General features: G+C 46.3%; 1 long non-coding RNA gene across 1 annotated transcript; it reads right to left on the reverse strand.

Annotated features, from left to right (window-relative positions):
• Positions 1–13,528: 13,528 nt before the first annotated feature.
• On the reverse strand, positions 13,529–18,255 carry LOC141279306 (uncharacterized). The gene is made up of 3 exons (XR_012333295.1): positions 18,243–18,255; positions 17,958–18,039; positions 13,529–13,550 (listed from the first exon to the last, which is right to left on the reverse strand). It is a non-coding gene; the product is annotated as an uncharacterized lncRNA (long non-coding RNA).
• Positions 18,256–23,745: the final 5,490 nt, after the last annotated feature.

A 23,745-nucleotide genomic window follows, 5' to 3' on the forward strand; every position in this document is an offset into this window, starting at 1 on the left:
TCTCATGTGGCCCTTCAGCAGAGCTTTCTGCTAGCTCAACCTCCCCCCCCCCTTTTTTTTTTTTTGCGGTACGCGGGCCTCTCACTGCTGTGGCCTCTCCCGTTGCGAAGCACAGGCTCCGGACGCTCAGGCTCAGCGGCCATGGCTCACAGGCCCAGCCGCTCTGCGGCACGTGGGATCCCTCTGGACCGGGGCACGAACCCGTGTCCCCTGCATCGGCAGGCGGACTCTCAACCACTGCGCCACCAGGGAAGCCCCAACCTCCTCATTTTAAAGATGTGGAAACTGAGTCCAGGGAGGGCAAAAGACTGATTCAGAGCCACTCAGGTTGTTAGTATCAGTGTCAGGAGGAGAAACCAGGTCTCCTGCACATACTATACATCTGGGTCAGGAGTCACCAATTTTCTAGCATTCTCTCCTAGTAAGATGGAACTCCAGAGCCACCTTCAAAATTTATACTCAGAAAAAAACTGGTGAAACAAAAATTTAGAGTAGTGATGAAGGGGTGAAAGAAAAGCAAAAAAAACCCCAAAAAACAAAAAACCTCTCTCCCAACCTGGCAAGCATCACTTAGATTGAGAATCCCTCATGGCACATTTCCTCTGGTCCAGCTCAGATCAGTGGTGCCTGAAAAATGCATTTGCAAGCACCCAGCACAGCACCTCATGCATAGCCGGTGCTTTAGACTTGTTGGTGTTCTTCCTTTCTTCCTCCAATCTGATCTGTTTCCTGAAATGGGCTCCAGGGATTGGCAGGAGAGTGAAGGAGAAATTCTGTCTCCTGGTATTGATTCTGGAGTAAGGAGAATTCCCTGTTTGTGAGCCTCTGCTTTCAAGGAATCAATGGAAATGTGTTTATCAGAAAGTCGGAAGGCAGCTGTGCTCACCAGTGCACCTAAATTAATGGTGGTGAGCACACCGTGGTGTGTACAGAAGTCCAGATACAATGTTGTGTACACGAAACATATATAATGTTATAAACTAATGTTACCTCAAGGAAAGAAGGAAAGAAGGAAAGGGAAGGGAAGGGAAGGGAAGGGAAGGAAAGAGAAGAGAAGAGAAGAGAAGAGAATAGAAGAGAAGAGAAGAGAAGAGAAGAGAAGAGAAGAGGAGAAAAGAAAAGAAAAGAAAAGAAAATTGGCCTGGCCCAAGCAGGGTTTGAGTGGTGTAAACCATTGGAGGAGGAGGGAAAGGGAAGAGGTCTGATCAGATCCTGGGTATCGGTTCCGAACAAGTTCTAACAACTGACACCACCTGAGACTGTTATCTTTATTTGATGGAAGGTTTCAGAAGCTGCTCGGCACCTCCCCACACAAATGTCTTGTTCCAGGCCAGGTCTTTGCCGCTGGTAATTCAGCGGCTGTGCCCCCGGTGGGGAGGGGTGGGTCACTCTGGGTCCTCCTGGCAGTCCACTCAGAGCACACAGCACCAACTGACCCACCCTCAGGGCTGTCTCCCCCCTAAAAGTCTGAGCTCCAGACCCTCTTGTCCCTTCATGTCCTCAGGGACGTAGAGGAGTGAGTGGACTCTTGTGGACTGGTTTCACATCTCCGTGGTCGGTTCTCCTCCTGGAAAGTTCTCCTCCTGGAAAGCCCGAGGGAAGTCACGCCTCCTTGTTGCATAATTCTGGCCTTGACCCCATGACAGCTGAGAGCTGGGCCTGGAGGGGCAGAGTCAGGCTGTGGGGAGGTGAGAGCCACCACCTGGGTGGCTGCTGGCCTGACACTTTGCAGGTGAGAGTACAGCAGCCTTGGCTCCAAACCTGAAGGTGTGGGAACACTGACCGAGAGCCGGAGCCCTGGAGCAGGTTGCAGGGGGGCCTTGGACCCCTGGGGGCTTGTGGTGTGACTCAGTGGTTGAGTTTCAGCCATCTGCATGCTGCTGGGGCACCGAGGGGAGGCAGTTGCTCTCCTGTTGCTTCTGCTTCCCTCCATCCCCTCAGTAGCCTGGAACCTGCGAACATCCATCTGATAAGAATGGTCCAGGATTCTTCTGAGAACCAGCCACCCTGAAGGGCAGGCTCCTCTCCTTCCTCTCAACCCCTCCATCTCTCCCATCTGCATCTTTTCTTCTTCCTTCCCCACACCTCTTTACCTCCTGTAGCTTCCTCTTTCTCACCTCTTTCCTCAAACTTTCTGTCTCTCTGTCTCATTCTTGCACTCAGTATGCACAGCACAGCCTCCTACAACAAACACACAACCGCACACATACATCCTCTCCTACAATTACCTTAGTGCATAACCTCACTCACATCCTTTTACATACAGCCACATGCACGCACCACGCACACCGCTCCAGGCTCACACAGACAGCCACGCGTACCCTCCCTCACAAATGCCCCTGTGCCCACAGAACCCTCATCTCGCCTCTGGCAGCCCCGGTGTAGGGCTGACATGATGGACAGCTCTGCTCTGAGGAGCTGTCACTGTAGGAGGATCAGTCACATCTCCTCCAGTGATCCCCCCACCCCTAGCCGGGGCTAATTGGGACAGGAGGGCGTGCAGGCAGCGAGTGAGCCAGCTCGAGGCCTATCCATGTAGATGCCTGAACTGAGCACCTCAGTAAACACAGGACCCCTGAGCAGTAGCTCTGATTCCAGGACTAAATTGTAACCAGGAGCTGGACTCCAGGGCAGCTGAGTTAATGGAGTTGGGAGACTTTTACTGAAAGGTCACTGGTTCAGACCCAGTTCTGGTCAGCAGGAACTGAAACATAGTTTTCTCTGACAGCTAATGGTCTTCCTGCGTTAGCGGGAGGGGGGTCTCCTGCCTGCCCCACCATGCAGGCAAGGTCATTGCTGGTCTGTCTGTGTGGCACCTCGGGGTTGGTGCAGGACTGGCTTAGAGCTTGGGGAGCTGATGGAGGTTTGGGACGAATTAGAAAAAGACACACACACACACACACACACACACACACACACATACACTGCAGCCCCCCTTCTCCCCTCCTCCTGCAAGAACAGATTTTTAAAAGGTGCCCTGTCTGGGCAGATTACTCGTGACTTGGTGCTTTAGTGCCATTCTGCTTCTTTCTCTGGGAGGTCACCCTCCTGCCCAGGACACATGGGCTGGTGAACCGAACACTGGCTGGATTCCAGCACCTTTGACCCCTGAGGCCGGAGATGTCGGGCAACACAACTTGCAGGCCTATACACGGCGGCGCTGAGCCAGCATCTCCGTAATCATCTCCCACCCAGCCCCAGTGAGCCTTTTCATTGCTCTTTTTAATGACAGCTCAGAATCAAAGGGGGCAGACCTCTCCCAGACCTCCCCGTTCCTTTCCCCTCAAAGGCGAGGACATCGGTGAGGTGCGATGCCCGAGCTGTCCCTACTCAGGGAATGACCAAAGCAATACACTCACGTAAGGTTACAGCTGGCTCTTTGCTAACACCAGTGGAAGAAGCAGCAATAATAACCATCACGACAATAGTTAAATTGCAAATAATCCTTCCCAGTATCCAAAGTGCTTTTGCACACATGTCCCATCCTCCTTGAAAGGAATCATGGTCATGAGGATCTCGCAGCCCTCACTGGCATCTTTCTATTTTGAGGGACAGCCCAGGGCAGTGGCGAGATCAAAGAATCAGGACGATCTGGGTTTGAACCCCAGCTCTTGACTATTACTACGTAAGTGACAGTTTTATAGCCTCTCTGAGCCTCAGTTTAATTGCAAAATGGGCACAATACTACTTGCTTATAGGCTTATTGGGAAAATGAAATAAATTTTTTGGGGGTCCTGGGATTGGACATAAGATGAATTAATAAGAAAAATTATGGAGCCCAAATAAGGAATTAACTTTCTGGAAGAAGCAGAGCTATAACACGGTGGGTCTAAAAGAGACTGGACTGTGCTTCTGATTCACTTCATGGGACATTTGCAGGGCACAGGCTCTCCATAAAGCACTGTGACAGGCATGGGCTGCAACAGTGGACAAGCTACCTTCCCTGCCCTACAGGGTCTTAAAAATGACAATCCCAACGCACCCTAACCCTGGGTCAGTCATCAGCATCAAAACAGAGGCATGGGACCAAAGCAGGAAGAGATCACAGCCACTGGTGGAAGAAGGAACACTCAGTTGGCAATGGTGGAAGAGACTTCTTGAGATAAATCTTAAAAGGGTTTGACAGATGGAGGCTGGATGAAAGGAAAGAGGTAGCATTCCAAGAAGAGGGAAGAACTTTGACACGAGTACCAAACGTGGAGGAGTGAAATAATCCATTTTTCCAGACCTTGGGGTACGTATACCATGTTGCAGTCCTCACGACAGTGATGGGGAACTGTGTGGTCCTCATAAAAGACTGGAGTTCTCCAAATTTCCTTTTCAATATCTGTCATAAATATTGTATTTTACATATTTTAAGGTCTATCCATTTTAGTTTTTTTCAATTTTATTGAAACATAGCTAGTCACAATATTCTGATATTATCTTTTTTTTAAATTCTGTTGTGCCTAAATTTCCCTCCTTGAATTATTTATTTACTCATTCGTTCGTTCATTCATCAGCTTAGGGAAAAAGCCTCTATGGGTTTGACTCTCCACATTTGCTACTCATTCCTTCCCTCACCCCAGTTGTGACCCTTCCCCTCAGAGGACATGTTAAACAAGGCTCTTTTCCAACAGCTTTCTCTTTTACTTCCAAGGGCCTAGCCCTGGTCTTTGTGAATATGATGCTGGAAGAAGTGTCAGTAATGAGGTGGGAGAGGGCAGTAGTCAGCTGGGGGAGGGGTGGTTGCTGTATTGTTCCCACAGTTAGTTTCTTATGAGTCTGTGTCGCTTAAGCCAGCCCTACTTGCTGCCAAGGTAACTGTAAGCAGTAATGCAAACACAGGCATTGTAGTTACGTCCAAATACTTGGTTATGAAGTAGCCGACTCAATAATGCAGATTATGCTTCTATTAACTACTTTTGAAAGATTGCTATCAAAAGGAAATTACAAAATTCTAAACTTCCCTAGGGTTCTGTTGATCCCAGTTTGAGAAGCCGTCTTGAAGGATTTCTACTTGCATGTATGCTGTCCTCCATTTACTTTTACTATTACTCCTTTATAACCTTAACACATGTTAATGTAATCATATTTTACCAGCTTAGAAAAAAAAGAGGGAAGGTTATCCAGGCAGAGAACATGACCCTCGTCAAAATATGGAGGCAAGAGAGGGCAGGGGTGAACGTGAGGAGCACCCAGTGCAAGTTTCTAGAACACAAGTGCATGAAGAATGGGCAGCAAGGGTGGGAAACAGAGCTGTGAATGAACGAAGGGCTACAGAGACACAGGGGAAAGTGAGGACTGCAGGAGGGTCGCTGGATGGCCAGTTAGAAGCAGTTTCGAGAGAGTAGGGGCAGGGTGGGAGGTCAGTCTGCGTGGAACTGAGTGCTGGGTTGTGGAGAAGAGACACCTAGGGGTGGAAAGCTCTTTTCTGGGTGGTCCTTCTTGTTTAGATCCCATCTGCCTGCTGGGCTCTGTACCAAGTGCTGTGGCTGCACTCGGAAACAAGAAAGGTGGCGTCTGCCCTCATGGAGCTTACGGCCTAATGGTGGGGATGGACGCTGCGCGAGCACGCAGCACAGTGATGTAATAATTTCTAAGCATGGGGATTAAGCATGGAGTCCTGAGGAGGAAATAAACAGAGGGATGGCGTGAAATCTAACTGCAGGCGCAGGTCCTTTCCATAGGGAACTGCTATGGGAGGTGACTCTAAGCTGAGACCGAGGCAGAGAAGGAAAGCTTGGGAAAGAGCTTTTGAGGCAGAAGGAACAGCGGATTAAAACTCTGAGACGGGGCTTCCCTGATGGCGCAGTGGTTGAGAGTCCGCCTGCCGATGCAGGGGACGCGGGTTCGTGCCCCGGTCCGGGAAGATCCCACATGCCGCGGAGCGGCTGGGCCCGTGAGCCATGGCCGCTGAGCCTGCGTGTCTGGAGCCTGTGCTCTGCAACGGGAGAGGCCACAACAGCGAGAGGCCCGCGTACCGCAAAAAAAACCCAAAAAACTCTGAGACGGATAGTTGATGGGCGCACGCAGGGGAAAGCGGGGAGGCTGGGGCAGCAGGGGAGAAGTGAGCGTGGAGCGTGGAGCGTGGAGCAGGGGGTGGGGGGCTCCGATTCATCCTGGTGTGCTGGGGGAGCCCTGGGAGGGCTTCAAGCGGGGAGGAACACCCCTAAGCATGCTTCACACTCCCTGTGGTGACGGGGAGGATTGGAGGTCACGGGGTAAGAGTGGAAGCCAGGGTCCAGTTTGGATACCGCTGTGGTGCTCCAGGCACAAGATGAAGGCAGAGAAGTGGGCAGATTGGGGAGGTACTCTGGAGGTGACAAGGATGGCCCAGCATGGGACTTGGACAGAGCATGAAGGAAAGGGAGAAATCAAGGATGACTCCTGAGGTTCTAGGCTGAGCAACTGGGTATAGAGCTCCACATTTACCGAGATGGGAAGATTAAGGGTAGAGCAGGCTGGGGGGACGGGGGGGCAGAAGAGCCTGCTGGTGATAAGGAGGATGGAGATGATGGAGTTTGCTTGCAATAGAAGGAGAAAGGGCCACTGGACAGGGCAAGTTGAACAGGCAAGTGTGAGAAGGGGCAGCTGATGGGTGAGGGGAACACAGGTTGCGTGGACAGGGGAGTGAGCTGTCAGAGGACGGGAGGGAGAAGGAATGGGGAGACATCTGCGATGGTGAGAACTGAAATCGTGCCCAGTCTTCTTAGGATGCCGAGCCATTTGCTGCCATGTGAGTGAGGGGTCGGTGTGAGGGCCAGGTTACCCCTTTAAGTTGTTTGAAACTGACTGAGTACCTGAGTCTGTGTTCCCATGATTACATCACATCTTACCTGGTGTCACATGGGGCCTTCTCGTTCCAGCAGAGCGACTCAGTTTTTCAAAGTGGAGCCTTCCATTCATTAAACATTTATTGAATGCTTACTACAGACCAAAAACTCTGAAGGTCGGAGGGTACAAACATAGCCGAGGCATTATTTCAGGTCTCAAGGAACTCACAACCTAGTTGGGGATGGTGACAGCTGAATGAAAACTCGAAAACCAGACAGAAAAAAAAAAAAAAATGCTAGGAAGGAATTATAGAGAACAGCTAGCAGGAGAGGAAGTTAAATGTAAGTCCGATGGGCAGAGGGTGTCATGGATCAGAGCAGGCTTGGGGAGACGAGAAGGCGGCTGGAATTTTGCCTACAGGTGAAGGAGGGAGACGGCATTCTTAAAAGGGGAACAAGGTGAGCAGATGCTGACTGCTCAGGCCATCTGCGCTGCACACAGCTGGAGAGGGTGAGCAGCCAAGGACTCGAGTGGAAAAGGCAGGAAAACCAGGGGGTTCTGCCTCAGAAAAGAAACCACGCCATTAGCGCCCAAGCAAAGGGACTGATGGGGCATGAACTCTTGGGGGCCACCTTGGGGCTTCTCATTCCTGACCCACACCCCTGGAATCACACAGCTTCCAGGTAAGGGAGACCTCACTGCCAAGAACGCCTGAGCACTGGAGGACTCCTGTCTGCCTAGGAATTGAGGCTCTCCAAAGCACAGTGGGGACTGAGGTTAAGACTCATTTCATTATTGTTACCATCATAATCGGCATTTCACACATTGCCTGTTATCTCCTTCTGGTGTTTAGCATCTTGGAAATGTTCTGCCTGTGATTTTTTCATCTAAGCGAAGCCATTTATTCCAGCTTCCCCTCCTCCCTGTACTTTGCTTCTTTCTCCTAAAAGAGAGCTCAGGACCACGACCTTTTTTTTATTTAGCACAAAATCGTAAGCGTATTTGAGAATATTATAACAAAGAAAGGCATTATGTGGCTGAAAGAAAGGCTCTTAAGGAATTAGATAAAACCCCACATTCCTAAATTTTAAATCAGTTTCTCCCCCAAGAAGATACCCTTGAGTGATTTTTTTGTGTGCGTGAGGAAAAATTCTACTTGTTCACAGGTTAGAAAGAGCTTTAAAAACACATGCGCACAATGTTCCCCTTTTTTTTTTTGCATTTGCCAAACATTTTCACCCAGGGCGAAATCAGTTGCTATTTTAAACAAGTTGATTTCTCTGCAGGATGCTGTAAAAATATTATTGCAGGCAAAGCCAGCCTGGGGCAAAACAGTGTGAACTGAGGGAAGCTTGACTCTGTTGTCTTCCTGACTCCTCTTCCCTGTTCAGGGGCTGACCTCCCTCAGCACTGGTCCCATCCTGCCTGCTGAGGACTTAGAGCTGCGATGGAGAGGACCAGGAGTCTGGGAAAGTGGGGTCACCTCTGACTCAGCCATTAACCAGGTACAACCTTGAGCAAATCCCTTCTCCTCTTTGGGACGTAAAATGAGGGTGTTGGACCACAAAGGATTAAAACTCAAATGATGATCCCAGGACAAAGCAGGTCATGTAAACAGGTGAAGCAGACCTGGCAGAAGACAGGGAGTGGTGGGGACTGTGGCAGACTAGAGGAAGCCTGCCATGACTAAGGGGTTCACTCCAGCCGATTCTTGCCATAGGTAGGGTGAGCCTGGTGTTGTCAGAGTTTCTGATTTTTCAAGAGAACCAAAAATATGAACTTTATGTTAAAATCACATATCAAACCACTCTTCAGGCCACACAAATACATCTCCAGGTCAGAAAACCATAATCCAAAAAGATACATGCACCCCAATGTTCACTGCAGCACACTTACAATAGCCAAGACGTGGAAGCAACCTAAATATACATCAACAGAGGAATGGATAAAGAAGATGTAGAACATATATATAATGGAATATTACTCAGCCATGAAAAGGAATAAAATTGTGCCATTTGCAGCAACATGGATGAACCTAGAGATTATCACACTAAGTAAAGTAAGTCAGACAGAGACAAATATCAGATGATATCACTCATATGTGGAATCTAATTTAAAAATGATACAGATGAACTTGTTTACAAAACAGAAACAGACTTACAGACATAGAAAACAAACTTATGGTTACCAAAGGGGAAACATTGGCTGGGCGGAGGGATAAATCAGGAGGTTGGGATGAACAGAAACACACTACTATATATAAGATACACAAACAACAAGGACCTACTGCATAGCACAGGGAACTGTACTCAATATTCTGTGATAACCTATATGAGAAAAGACTCTGAAAAAGAATGAATATATGTATATGAATAACTGAATCACTTTGCTGTACACCTGAAAGTAACACAACATTGTAAATCGACCATACTCCAATAAAATTAGAACAAAACAAAAAGCAATACATCTCCAGGCCTTATCTTGCCTACAGTGCTAAGTGTGGGACTTCTTGGCTAGGTGATCTCTATCAGTGGTGATATCTCTGGTTCTATCAGTAGTTGGGAGGGGATAAAGGTTCTACTGTCTTTACTGAGTGTTTTAACTGCAACCTCTTAAACACGGGAAGCCCTGAGAGTGAGTCGCTAATGGGGGAGCTGGAAGCTTTACGATGGGCCACTGGGAAAGTCGTTTGCAGCTCTGCACCTGCACCCCTGACAGATCATGCCATCTTGGCGGTTTGGTGCTCTGCCCACACATGAGACCACCACTATTTATGTGGTTTCCTCCTAGTAAAAAGTGACCCATTCAGTGCAATCAAATCCACACGCAGAATTGACTTTACGTCCTGAGTAACATTTTCACAAAGCAACTGCCTGAGTCAGATGGGAGCCCCCTTAGTGGCCATAAGGTGGGGAATTCATAGACACCTGAGTTATAAGTGAGGAGGGGACAACTGTAGGGTGAGTCTTTGATCATATAATTGTACACAACTAGAATATCTTTATTTTAACTCCCTGCCCCAAACACATCCACCATTTAATATACTACTAAAAACTCACCTTCTTGCCTTGGCACCCAGGAATTAGGGAAAATTTGGCACTGCCCACAGCCCTTCTAGCGGCCTTTACCTAGTCTAGGCAAGAATAATGGTTGGGTTTCTTAACTTTCATAACACAATATCCGCTTTGTCCTATTTGCATGTCTGATGTCTAAAGCATAGGACTCTTCATTCAACATTCTAGTATTTGCCTGTCTTCACTACGAAAAAGACTGCTTTTTAATTCCAGACAAAAGCCAAGTTGAAATCACTGATAAATTTTAAGTTAGAACAAAGTATACACCTATCATTTATTGTTTAATGTTTACTAAGATCTCTCCCTAACTCTTGCTGGGTTGCTCAGGAAGCTGTATTCCTGGACCATATTAACTTCGTTCCCTGCAGAAATATCTTCACTCAGTTGTGTTGGTTATCATGCCCATGACTTTCATGGAAGGCCATTTTAAGAACTGGCCAAATGAAGAGCATTTTCCCATTTTCTCTAAAAACTATTGTGGAAGATATTGTCCATTATGTTGTTCAATGTTCCTGACACGAGGATGCACGTTATAAATCCCTCTTAGAATTTAATATCAGGGAAATATTTGCTTCTCTTGGCACAGTAGAATGCTTCTTCTTAAGTGATCATGAAGTTGCTAGATGCTGGACCTCATTTTCCTTTTTTGCCTTGGCTGCTGGGAATCTTACAGCCCACATTTATGCTGGTGGCAGCAATGATACATTCCCAAATTGGGAGCAGAATTATCTTACTGCTTCATTTTCTTGGTGTTGACTAATTTTTGTTTTATTTCTTTTCTGCATATATGTGTTTTATTATATGCTGATTAAAGTAGTTTTGGAAGTAAGCAGTACATAAATTATGCATACATTTTATGATCATTTAAAAACATACGTTATGCTATTTTATTATTGTTTTCAAGTTACTTCATTTGAATCTCTTTAATCTGCTCAGCTGGAATTGTAACTTTTAAAAAACCTTTCAATTGTACTTAACACAGAGCTTCACACTCAGTTAGCACTCAATAAATACTTGCTAATTTGTTCACTTCATCATTGACTAATGGCTCATTCCCAAGCCACTGAAAGAAAGAAGAAAGCTTAAATCATGTAAAGAATGAAAGTTTATTCATAAATGTGAGGTGAGAGAACAGACAGGTTTCACACACTTTCTCCCTCCTCTGCAAATGAGTAGGACATCTGACACAGCAAGGAGAAGTGTGACTTAACCAGGGAAGGCCTGGATTCTGGTAGGAATTCCTAGTGTGCAAGGACACTTCAAGACCAGAAAAAGGGTCTCCTACTTAAAGATTTCCTGTATTTAGCAAATATACATTAAGTGTTTACCATGTGCCTGGCACCATGCCAGGTAGGGGAAGACAGAGATGAGGGGAGTGGTCTAGTTTCTGGGGTTGCACAGAAAAGCAGACAGACCTCAGGCCATTCACAAAATGGCCCCAGGACATCGCCATTAGGGTCATCTCTCTCTTGGAGTTGTCCAGCTTTGTGGAACTGGGCAAGGGACGCAGAGGAATGGCGACAATGGGGAGTCAACCACTGGTCTACTTCATAAAGAATGCCCCCGTACAGCTCAGGCTTTCTTCATTTTCCAATCGTTGGACCAGTAAGTCCAATACCACCATGATCTTGACCCTTCCGCCCACAACCATGACCTGGCTGGGCTGAGGAATGACACAGCTCACACCAGAGATGGAGAAGTGTGTACTTACATGCAGCTGAGGATTATGATGAGGTGGCACTGATTAAATCTGCAATAAATTCACTAGCTACCTCAAAGCTGAACAGTCTGCATTGCCAAGGGAGGAATGTCATTTTGTTGGCCAGTGTGTCTTTCAGTGCACGTTTACATAAATTGTTTACCGACCCTGTGGGGTAACGTGACTACTTAGTTGCTAACACATCCTCAAATTTGGGGAAACAATCTCTTATAACATGCATACTGCTAACTCACTAGGCAATACACGTCTTTGATCTTTTTAGTAATAATATACTTGGGAAAAAAGCAAATGATGGTCATAATTTATTTCAAAGAGTGTTTAGTAATTTAGCATATATCTGTGAAATGTTACTTAATCCTGGGTGGTCTGTGTGCATAATTATGTTTTTTGCCTGTCACTGCTGTGGCCTCTCCCGTTGCGGAGCACAGGCTCCGGACGTGCAGGCTCAGCAGCCATGGCTCACGGGCCCAGCCTCTCTGCGGCATGTGGGATCTTCCTGGACCGGGGCACGAACCCGCGTCCCCTGCATCAGCAGGCGGACTCTCAACCACTGCGCCACCAGGGAAGTCCCATAATTATGTTTTGTTTTGTTTTTTTAAAGAAGATGTTGGGGGTAGGAGTTTATTAATTAATTTATTTATTTCTTTTTAAAGAAGATGTTGGGGGTAGGAGTTTATTAATTAATTAATTTATTTTTGCTGTGTTGGGTCTTCGTTTCTGTGCGAGGGCTTTCTCTAGTTGCGGCGAGCGGGGGCCACTCTTCATCGCGGTGCGCGGGCCTCTCACTAGCGCGGCCTCTCTTATTGCGGAGCACAGGCTCCGGATGTGCAGGCTCAGCAGCCATGGCTCACGGGCCCAGCTGCTCTGCGGCATGTGGGATCTTCCCAGACCAGGGCACGAACCCGCGTCCCCTGCATTAGCAGGCAGATTCTCAACCACTGTGCCACCAGGGAAGTCCCATAATTATGTTTTAATTTGCACATGATTGCTGACTCTCACATCACCTAAACAATCAGCATGCATCTAATGACTGGCTGCTATCTTATAATATTTTGTTTTCCCCTTTGGAGCTATTGGAAAGAGACCATCACATCCCACAACTATCTGCAATATTGCATGTGTATTGCTGAATATTGAATAGATATTATGAGTATTGAATTTGGCCGCACTTCTGCAGTCATATTTCAATGTATTTTTCATTGCCTACTGAAAAGAAACTGAGAAGGGGGAAATAGTCAAAGTTCTCTGCGTTCTGCAGAATTGCCCTTGCCTTTCTATATCTCTCTTCCCATCTTTGTTTTGTTTTCCCCTCTAGTAAGAGTAACAGGATCTTATCTGCATAGTACACATATTCTAAAAGCGTCATCCAGTAAAGTACGGTATTTGGCCTTTACATTGACTCTGTGATATGGGTGGGCTTGTCAAATATCTATTTACATATGAAAACACTAAGGCAGAGGATGTTGGTGACTTATGGTGACTAATATCACTATTACTCAGTGATAGCCTAGGAGAGGCCAAGAACTCCTGGTACCTACTTCCAAACACTTCCCATTCAATAGCACTGCCTTCTAACTAGAGGATGATGTAGTGGGAGATAATTCCTGTCAAAACTTAGAGTATATCTCCAGGATGTCAAGAGTGATTATGGAATTGAACCTGAAGGGCCAACATCTATCTAAAAAATAGCCCACTTACGGTGAAGGGCCAGGAATATGCATGTGTTTCTTTTTCTGGGTCCCCTTCTCTGATAGAGGACATTTGAGCAGAGACCAAAATAAAATGAGGAAGGGAACTATGTGAAGAGCTAGGAGAAGAACATTTCTGGCTGAAAGAACAGCGAGTTTAAGATTCCCAAGGTGGGAGTGAAGCTGGAGGCCAGTGTGACTGGGATGGGGTCCTGGCCAGGGATCCTGAGTGAGGTTGAAAATTCAGCTGGGACAAGATCACAGAAGGTCTCGCAGGTCATTATGAAGTCCTCGTCTTTTCCTTTGTGGGAGCTGGAAAGCAAGTAGAGAAGTGACATGATATGACTTGGGATTTAAAAGAATCACTCTGGCTGCTGTGTAGAGAATAGACTGTCTTGAGGCAAGGGTGAAAAGAAGGACATCAGTTTCCAGGAGAGATGCTGGTGGCTCAGGCCAGAGTATGTGCAGTGGAGGTGCGGGAGTGATCAGGTTCTGGATATATCTTGAAGGTAACATTGGTAGAATTTGCTGATGTAGGTGCTGAGAGAGAGAAGTCAAGAAGAAAATATTTCATTTAATAAAACTCTAGGCTTCCATAGAAAGAGTAAGAGTTAAAAGAAAACAACATAAGGAAAATTGATACATCTGTTTAGAAAAACAATATTCAGAGGCAAGCAAGTAGGGATTATGGCCTAGTTCAGCCCTATGGGTGAGTGATTTGTTGGAAGATGGACTCAGTCATAATTGTTTGTTAGAGTCTTCCAACCAATCAAAGGCAGGATCCTGCTAAAATGTGGAAGATGATTGGGTTACATTCTACTCTCAGGTGGAGGGCTTTGGCGCCCTAACTTTTCCTTTCTCCAACATTCCAGTGTGTGGGCCTCTGTGACCTGCAACCAACTAGTTCAATAAGTTTTTGCCTTTCCCCCAACCCTGGGGCTGAAGTGCAGGGGTGGGATTTTTCTGAGCGGTCCTTCTGTGCTAAGACCTAGCCTGAGTCCACATGCATAAGAGTCGATTCACGTGAAGTCATCTGAAGGGGAGTTGGTCCAAGTGGGTTTGGGGATTTTAATATAAGAATGAGAGAGAGCCCGACATTTCCCCAAGAAAGACATTGGACATTCTCTGGAAGTCATTGAGGAGTGTCCCTGCTCAAGAATGTCACAACTGGTTATTGTTAACGACTGAGAGACCTCATGTAATTCATCCTCCTGTCCAGTTGAACAACAGCACCTCTGTGAGACATCTCTTCCAGCAGGACTCTGCATAAAAGGAAGTTTGTTCTCTGTGTCTCCACCCAATCTCGAGATCTCAGCATCAGGGTCTTAGGTACGTTACTGAAAGGTCTGTTCTCCCTGTTTCTCAAGAATCTGACATAGCAACCTAGCTGTAAGAGTTATGCTTCCGTAGACAAGAGCAATTAGATGCTCGTATGCAGCTTGACAAGTGATGGGGGAACCCTGGAAATCCATGAGTCTCTTCTAAGGTTCACTGGAGATGGGGGTGGGGAAAGGAGCTTGTCACCTCTGGGGAATGACACTTACTTCCCCCTCATTAGAGTCAGCATCTCCTTCTCTGTAGAGCAGTGTCTCATGGTGATCATGAGACCGCATGTACAGATAAGAAGCCTGAGCAGAGATCTAATCCAAATACACAGCTGAGACAAGCTTTAGACAATGAAAAGGAGCCCAGACAACATTAGATTTGACATTTCCACCTCAGTGGAAGATTTCTTCTCGGAGCCACACTGATGTTCATCTAACTCTTAATTATCCAGGCACTGATTAACTGATACCTGGCTTACTCTGGCCCCTGAAGATGAACCTATCATGAAAAAATAAATGTACTGTCTCTCACTCATTGTCACTCAGGCATGATTAATCAGGCTGTGGATTAACCAGGGCTTCTTTAATTTTTTAATTTTTTGCTTCTCTCTGTCTATGATGATTTTTTAAAACTATTTATTTATTTATTTTTGGCTAGGTTGGGTCTTAGTTGTGGCATGCGGGATTTTCGTTGAGGCATGTGGGACCTTTTCTTGGTGCTGTGCGGGCTTCTCTCTAGTTGTGGCGTGCAGGCTCCAGGGCACGTGGGCTCTGTAGCTGTGGCGCGGGTTCCAGAGCGTGTGGGCTCTGTAGTTTGGGGCACGCGGGCTTAATTGCCCCTCGGCATGTGGGATCTTAGTTCCCTGACCAGGGATTTAACCCGTATCCCCTGCATTGCAAGGCAGATTCTTTACCACTGGACCACCAGGGAAGTCCCTATGATGATTTTATAAATCAGTCCAATCTCCCTCCATCACAGGGTAGGTATGAGCAGAAAAAAGAGGTACAGCTCAATGTAGTCTATATGTTTGTGAGTTAGGAGAAAGGATCTGGTGTCGGAGAAACTAAATGGTTTAAAAATGTTATTGGATTCAAGTTTTAATTATCCATGTTATTTCTGCTTTCATTATTATGGATCCCCGAACATCACAGTAACCGCTGCACAGTAGACAACGGCACCATGTAATAACTATGTCTGCTCTGTAATCATATTCCAGCATGCCATTTATCAGGGACCATTAGAACTCAGGACACTGGGGAGCAGGAGAAATAAACAGAAGACAAGCTCAGAATGCTGCCTTGAATGTCCCAGCCATCTTTCATTAACATTTTCTTAAAACCTGGATTCATACAAACTAAGTCTAGTCTTTTTTTATGAATGTTCAGAATCCAATCTGTAAGATCCACAATGGAACCACACTTTCACTCTCTTCACGTTGGTATAAGTCGAGTTGGTTTTAAGTCATACTCAATGCATGTTAGCTATGGAGGTTCCAGAAGGAGCTCATTGTTGGACAGTCTTGCCATCTTATGATCATGTTTTCCAGACTCTGGTCTGAAGTATCAGGTCTGGGATGAGACCTATTCCAACCAAGCACGGGTTTGTCAGGGCTGAGGAGGCTCAGTGTCCAAACAGAGAGGCCACTCTGGTGAAGAGTCACACAGCAGGGCTTCCCTGGTGGCGCAGTGGTTGAGAGTCCGCCTGCCGATGCAGGGAACACGGGTTTGTGCCCCGGTCCGGGAGGATCCCACATGCTGTGGAGCGGCTGGGCCCATAAGCCATGGCTGCCAAGCCTGCGCGTCCGGAGCCTGTGCTCCGCAATAGAGAGGCCACAACAGTGAGACGCCTGCGTACTGCAAAAAAAAAAAAAAGAGTCACACAGCAGAGAGTGTTGTGGTTCCAAAAGCAGGGGCTGGGGCCCCAGGAAAGGCCTCACATAGAGGAGTTTGGGAAATCAGGCAGAAGACAGTATAATTATTATGCAGGAATCCTGTCCATGGATGACTGGTCCTGGCCTTGGAACTGGGGTGCAGGGGCAGATTTCTAGTCCTAGAAGAGGATAAGGAACAGCAAGAGAATTGGGCAGTCAGCAAAAATTAAACGGGCATCCAGTCCTGGGATCTGGAGCCTGGGAAAGAGAGCGGGGGCTCTTAGCTGTGATTCAGCTGTTACTGGGAGAGTTGACATATATACACTAATATGTATAAAATGGATAACTAATAAGAACCTGCTGTATAAATAAATAAAATAAAATTTGAAAAATAAATGTGCTTATAAGTATAAAGTGCTTAGAACATAGTAAACCATTTTTAAGTGTTAGCTGATAGCAGTATCACCACCATTATTGTTTTCATGTGACTATCCCAGGAATACCATCTCCTGTTTCTGACCACAGAGGAGGAAGTGGTTAATACTAAGTACCTTGATCTCAGTGCAGCCCTGGGTGATGGATGCTAACCCCAACTGTTTTGCATGAGGCTCTTTAGCTGCTGCCTTTCACATCTCTGGATTGATCTGGGAATTGGAACAAGAATGGTCCATCAGGTGGAGGGAACAGAAGGTCCGGTTGTGGGGACCTGGATAGAGAGGTGAGAGGCAGGGCTGGTCCCCATGATGTGGCCTGAGAGTAGCCTAAGTAGGTGGCTCCCAGGCCATCACAAGTAATATATAGCTCTCAAAACCAGAGCATGCCTGGCTTCCCTGGTGGCGCAGTGGTTGAGAGTCCGCCTGCCGATGAGGGGGACACGGGTTCGTGCCCCGGTCCGGGTGGATCCCACATGCCGTGGAGTGGCTGGGACCGTGAGCCATGGCTGCTGAGCCTGCGCGTCCAGAGCCTGTGCTCCGCAACGGGAGAGGCCACAACAGTGAGAGGCCCGCGTACCGCAAAAAAAAACCCAAAAAAACAGAGCATGCCTGATTTCTGTGTGGGGAAACATAAATCTTCTTGGATTGAAATTGATTTTTTATATTTCTAGAATAAACATTCAGGAATTCAAATACGGACAATGTTAACTCTCTTCTCAGTAACCTATGGGCCTCTATGGACTGTAATAGTCCAAGAAGAATAAGATCTGCTGTTCGATTGAGGATCTCCTACAGCCAGGGAGGGCACAGCATCGTATGGGTGTGTGAACGATGGGATGATTACGGAGGACTCCTGTAATTAATTCCGCCTCCATTGAATTAACTCCGTCTGAAGCACACACTACCATCTGTATCCAAGCAACTTGATTTGGGGGAGTTTTTATTAAACATTCTCAAATCAGTTCAATTCAAGAGAATTACCTCCTTGCCATTCCGTATCTCCTGCCAAGCACTTGATAAAATGTGTTCTACAAATGTAGACCTGGAGTCATGATAAGAAAACTCACTCCTGCTGAATATTGGAATTACCTGGCTGATGTAGCAGGTGAACCTTAAAACCAGGACAAATTCCCACTGGAGAATTTCCAAACTGTAGAGGCCATCCATCGTCCTGGGGCAAAGGGAAAAATGAGAGACCCTTCAGTTTACCCACATGTGGGTGAACATCTTCAAGATGGAACTGCCCAGGCTGCTCAAAATTGGAGAACTTCCAGATACGTCAGGCCTAATCAAGACCTCTGAGTCGGTGCTGGCCTCTGAGTCAGACCCCTAGTGCTAGGATGGACTTCCTGCAGGATGAACCCTCTCACGTACCTTTAACTTTGGCGTGCAGCAGACCTCTTGTTTTCTGTGGATCTTGTTAACTGTCTAAGGAAGCAAGGCTAGGAGCCTGGCCAGCCTCACCAGCACCTACAGAGGGGCAGAGGAGTGGCTGAGTAAGAAGTAGTGGCAGTGCTAACGAGCAGTGACAATAGGGGATCCGCGTGGGAGTGTTTGCCATTGAGAGAATGAGGAGGGCTGGGGCAAACTAGAATAGCCATGGCAACCTCTTTTTGAGTATTTTTGTCTTGGGTGTTTTATTTTTGGTACACACTATAAAATTATAACCTGCCCTGAAAAAGCAGTGGTTTATCATAATAAGAGCATTAGATGAGAAGAGAAAATGTAGGACTGACTCCTGGTGCTATAGCAGTTATTGAGCACAAGCAAGGCATTTTCCACGTCTGTGCCTCAGTTTCTACACCTGCACCTTAGAGACAGGGAGGACTAGAGGACGTGTTAGGACCCCTCTAACTCTAATATTTCAAGTCCCTGAGTCCTGTCCCTTGCCCCGTATACTAAGCCTCAACCAACACCCACATTTTCACTCCACTGAACTTGAGATTTCCTCTGATACATTCTACTCTTGGGCCATGGAGATAAAACACTTGCCTGAGATAGACAATCATTTAGCCAAGAAAACAAAATGTGAAAGAAGAGGAAGACCCACCAGCAGAACAGATGGCTCCGCACACAAGGCAAAGAGAGCCACAGGTGAGACAGAGGGTAGGGCTGATGGGGGAATGGGATAAGAGGTGTTGGGACGATAGATGAATGGAATGGAGGAAAGAGGCACAGCGGTGACAAGCGGAACAAGTGTATCATCAGCGCCGGCATTATCTTACACAGAGAGACAGTCCTGTAGGGGAACTGAAACGCTGGGACATACAGCCCTGGCCTCCTCCCCAGCTTCCTCCCTGTCCCCAACTGAAGCAACAAGCGGTTTTCAAAATCAAAGTGGGGAACTGCCAATCCCTGAGTGTACCATCATCACTGTGTCAAGTGGTTTACACCTATTAGCTTATTTCATCTGCATAGTGATCTCATGGGTTGGCCTTATTTCTAGTATTATTATTATCATTCCAGTTCTATGAATGAAAAACACAGTCAGGAAGGTCCACTCAGCTAGTAACTGCCATTGCTGGGCTGAACTGGGTTTGGCTGACTCTTAAGCCCCAATCCTTCTCACTGTCCCCTCCTGCAACCAGCCTACTTCCCAGCTACGGCACATTAGTTTTGTTGCATTTCCTGGTCTTGCCCCCCTCCCCTTTTCTGAGACAAAGCTCCCAGCAGATTGGAGCATAAGGAGGTCTTTGCTTCACACTTTCCTCTTCTTCTCTGCCTCCCTCCCTCCCTTTTCTGGCCAAAAGTTCCATTTATAATACAGAATGTACGAAGAGACCATCCATTCACCACTTCCCTAATTTTTCTGGCATTTGTGATTAAATCAACTCAGAGGCTGTGGGAAGATTTGGTAATTAAATAATTTGGGTAACAGAATATTTAATTAACTGTAATTACACATGCCATCTTGAAAGTCATTTCTATTTTAATTTTAGCACAAGCTGGATTGTACAAAACATGGTTTTTCTTTGCCACCAAAACCCATCTCTTTCTTCCCATCTTTCTCACCATTCCTCTTAGCCCTGGAGTCTTTACTTCCTTCTTTCCTTGTATTTGGAGGCACAGGCAGTCAAAGGGTACCAGCTACAGCTGAGTCCTGTGTGCTAGGGGTAGTGGAAACCAAAGAAGAACATGGCCTACATGATGGAGGAGACAATCCAAAAACGCATTAAAATATGAAGAATACAAAGGGCCCCGTGGACGATAATCCCATGCCCAGTGCACTGAAGAGGATGGAGGTGGGTTTGAACCAGGCCTCGAGATGTGTGTAGCATTTGTACGGATACTGAGAAATAGGAGCAAGTTCCTAGGAAGAGGAGGTTTGCGATCTATTAAAGATGATTTGGATTTCTTTTCTCTTTACCCTCTTTTTCATTTATTCACTCACTCATCCACTCAACGAAGATTTTTGAGCACCTGTAGATGCCAGACGGTGATCACTAAAATGTCTGTCCTGAACCCAAGGAAACTCCCTGTCACACTCTGCACCTTCCCATCTGAGCTCGATGAGGACAGCAGAGCCATGCTCCATTCTCCAGGTGTTTCTGGTAGGTCCAGTGCCACCGAGCCCACCTACTGTCATGGAGAGTTGAATTTGCCCACTGCCAGCTGTGATAGTCCTGGTTGTGTCCTCACCTGACTGAGGCAGAACCCTGCCTAAGGAATAGGGCTTAGCTCACAACCGAATGAGGAGCACAGGAGGGGAAACCCACCTAGTGTGTCCCCAGCCTTTTTGCCTTTCCCCTACCGAGCATCTTCCTTGGACTCTGGTGTTCTAGGGCCCTGGAAGGCTCCCTGAGGTGCCTTGTCTGGAATGCTAAGACTTGACATCCTATCTTGGCCGGCATGAACCTCATCTCAAAGCCGGACTCTGAATCTGCTCTGGGGAATCTGTATTTTCTGACTTCCATCGTTTGTGCCTTCTCTACATCTTCCCATTAGGAGGAATTTTGGTTTCCCTCTAAAAAGGAACCTGAGAGTTGTGGCTATTCACTCGTTTGTTTCATTTATCCATTCATTGGTTCATAAAACATGTGTCAAGCAGCTTCTGTGTGTCAGGCACTGTGCTGGGTTTTGTGGGATATAAATGAATACACGGCTCTGTTCTCAAAAGCTTTGTAGATAAATGGAGTTTACCAGACATGAAAAATCACAATTCAGGGTAAGCTAAGCTTCGCAATACAGGATGACAGAAGATACGCCTTACTCAGTTTGGGGAGCTGAGCCAAGTCTTGAGATGAGTAATAAATTATTGTAAGGCAGAGAAGAGGAACTGAACATTCTAGATAGAGGGGACAGCTTGTGCAAAGGCATGCAGACAGGTGCTTGGGGAGTGGTGTGAGTTTCTTCCTTGTAAGGAGTTATATGGCCAAGAACTAGACCCAAGACTATTTGTCCCTCTGAGGGAAAGGGTCGTCATAACCTTGTATGGGAAAGCAGCATGGTACAGCGACAAGACCCAATTTAGTATCAGAAGTTCTGGATTTGTGTTGCAGACACCAGATGCTGAGGGTTTGAATTCTAGCTTCGCCGTGTACCATCTGTATGGCCATGGCAAATCACATACTTCCCATCTCATTTTGTCACTTGTGCAACAGACCGATACGATCTCGTAGAGCTATTCTTAGGACTAAATGAAATAAGATGCATGGCACTAAATAGCATTTAATAAAGGTTAATATTACTTTTATTTTTAATAAAAGTTTTGTAAAGTATTAGGTGCTTTACAAATATAAAGAATTGCATATTCTCTGCACGTTCTAGCCAAATGTCAACCCTAAATGCATGGTTACCAGCATTTTTAGAGTTTAGAGAGTTTTGTGGTTTGGCTTTGTCTAATCTCACAGGCCCTATTTCCCAAGTGAAATCAAATAATTTAATGTTGAAATAAGAGTTTGTGTTAGAGCAGGGATGACAGCAAGGGTCATGTTGTAAGAGCCTGGATGGCCCGCTGTTACAACCCACACGGACACCTGATAGAGTCCTCAGTTCTTCGCAGTGAACTGGTGAGTATTGGCAACAGAGAAACCAGGTCTGCTTACACCTTCTAGAATGATCTGATCTGCTGAGCACTTTTGCCAAAGCTGCTTAAGGTTTGTTGTTAAGCCTGCTTTTCTTTTGTTTGCAGTTTATCAAGTTCAGAGGCGCCACTGATAATGAGGCTGCACGAGTGTGCTTACTAAACAGCCTGCTCTCCAAGGGCTTTGTTGAGCTTAGGTGATGCTGCCTTTGGAGGTCCAGGCCGAGGAGCTTTCACAAACCCGAGATTCCTCTTCACAGGGTCCCTTGGGGCACTTCGGTGTTATTTATGTCATCCCACCCCTGTCATCTCTAGAGCAAAATTGTGTTAGTGCAGATCATATATTGATACTGGTAGCAGTGATGGGCGGTGATGGCCATACACGCCTCCTGGTTTTTCTAAATAGGTTTAAGCACGACTTTAAAATTTCATTTTTAAGCGAAAAGCATTCTGTGCTTTTTAGAATATGTAAAACAGTGTAGAGATGTATAAAGAAAGAGCTAATATCCTTCTGACCCTTCTGGTTCCAGTCGACTGAGATCACAGTTCAGTGCATGTGTCCTTCCACGGCTTTCTCTGTGTTCACTAACACACACACATTTATACACACACACACACACACACACACACACACACACATTTTCCTGTTTGTTTGATTTGGAAAATGAGATAATTCACTACACATTACCCTATAATTTGCCCCTGACCTATAGCCCTATAGATATAACTCACAGACCTATATATGCTATATATTATACACACATATATTTCTGTAATAAGGATTCATGATAAGGGGTTGCTGATCAGACCTGTGCAATTTTAATAGGACATTCCAGGTCATGTTCCACAAAGATTGCACCGTCAACATTTGAGTACTCCCTTTGCCTACAGCCTTCCCAGTCCTGGATAGTGTCAATCATTTTAGTTTCTACAAGTCGGAAGAACTAGACATTAATGAAATTAATCTTCTTGCCCCCCTCCCTTCCCCCCAGGGTAGCCAGATGACCATTGTCCGGGTGCCAGGAGATCATGCAGAAGCAGGGCCCTCTTCTGACTCTCCTGCTTGACGAGAATTCAGCCCGTTATTCACAAGCTGTCCAGCTCACCTTTGTTTTACCAGCAGGGCTCAGCTGAGTTCTCAGGAAGACTTAGAAGCACAAGTAAATTTAGTGCGAAGTAGCCCTGACAGCCCTAAAAGGTTGTGTTTTATTCATCAAAAGGAGGCCTAACGCTGAAGCTAAATACCGTGGTAGGAAAGGATTCCCTAAACACCTGAAGAGACATTTGAAACAGAGGCCAAAACTCCTTTATCTGCCAAACCCTCCTATTTGCTGAAGATGAAAGAGAAAGAAAAGAGGAGGGAAAGAGAGAGGATGGGTCTGGAGTCCTGTCCTTAACCCTTGTAGGGTTGTTGTAGGACTATCAGTGCAGTATACACAGCACCTAACCCCAGGCCTGCTACATGGTGAACACTTCATAAATTGTGATGGATATTATTATTATTAAATGACAAAAACAACATAAAATTCTCAACTTGTGATTTGTTACTCATAGACACTTCCTCAATAAGCTATGATTTCAGGACCGTTTCTCTAAAAAGGCTTTATTGATTTGTGGTTTCTAGAGATACGACAAGAGTCTCTCTTTTCTTCATGCCTGAACCAAAGGCTCTTCTCCCTAAAGCAGAAGGGGACCTTGCTACTCGTCAGCTCTGTCCTTGGAGTCCATGTAACCTTCCACTCCTGATTCTTTTAATTTTTTTTTTAAGCCACGGAGTCCCTGGAGTCTTCTAGCTGAAAGCCCCTTGTTCTGAGACTTGGGCGTGATGTTCAGCAGCCATGCAAGGTTGCCTCC

The sequence above is a fragment of the Tursiops truncatus genome, chromosome 1 (assembly GCF_011762595.2).
Source record: "Tursiops truncatus isolate mTurTru1 chromosome 1, mTurTru1.mat.Y, whole genome shotgun sequence".
Taxonomy (NCBI): domain Eukaryota; kingdom Metazoa; phylum Chordata; class Mammalia; order Artiodactyla; family Delphinidae; genus Tursiops; species Tursiops truncatus.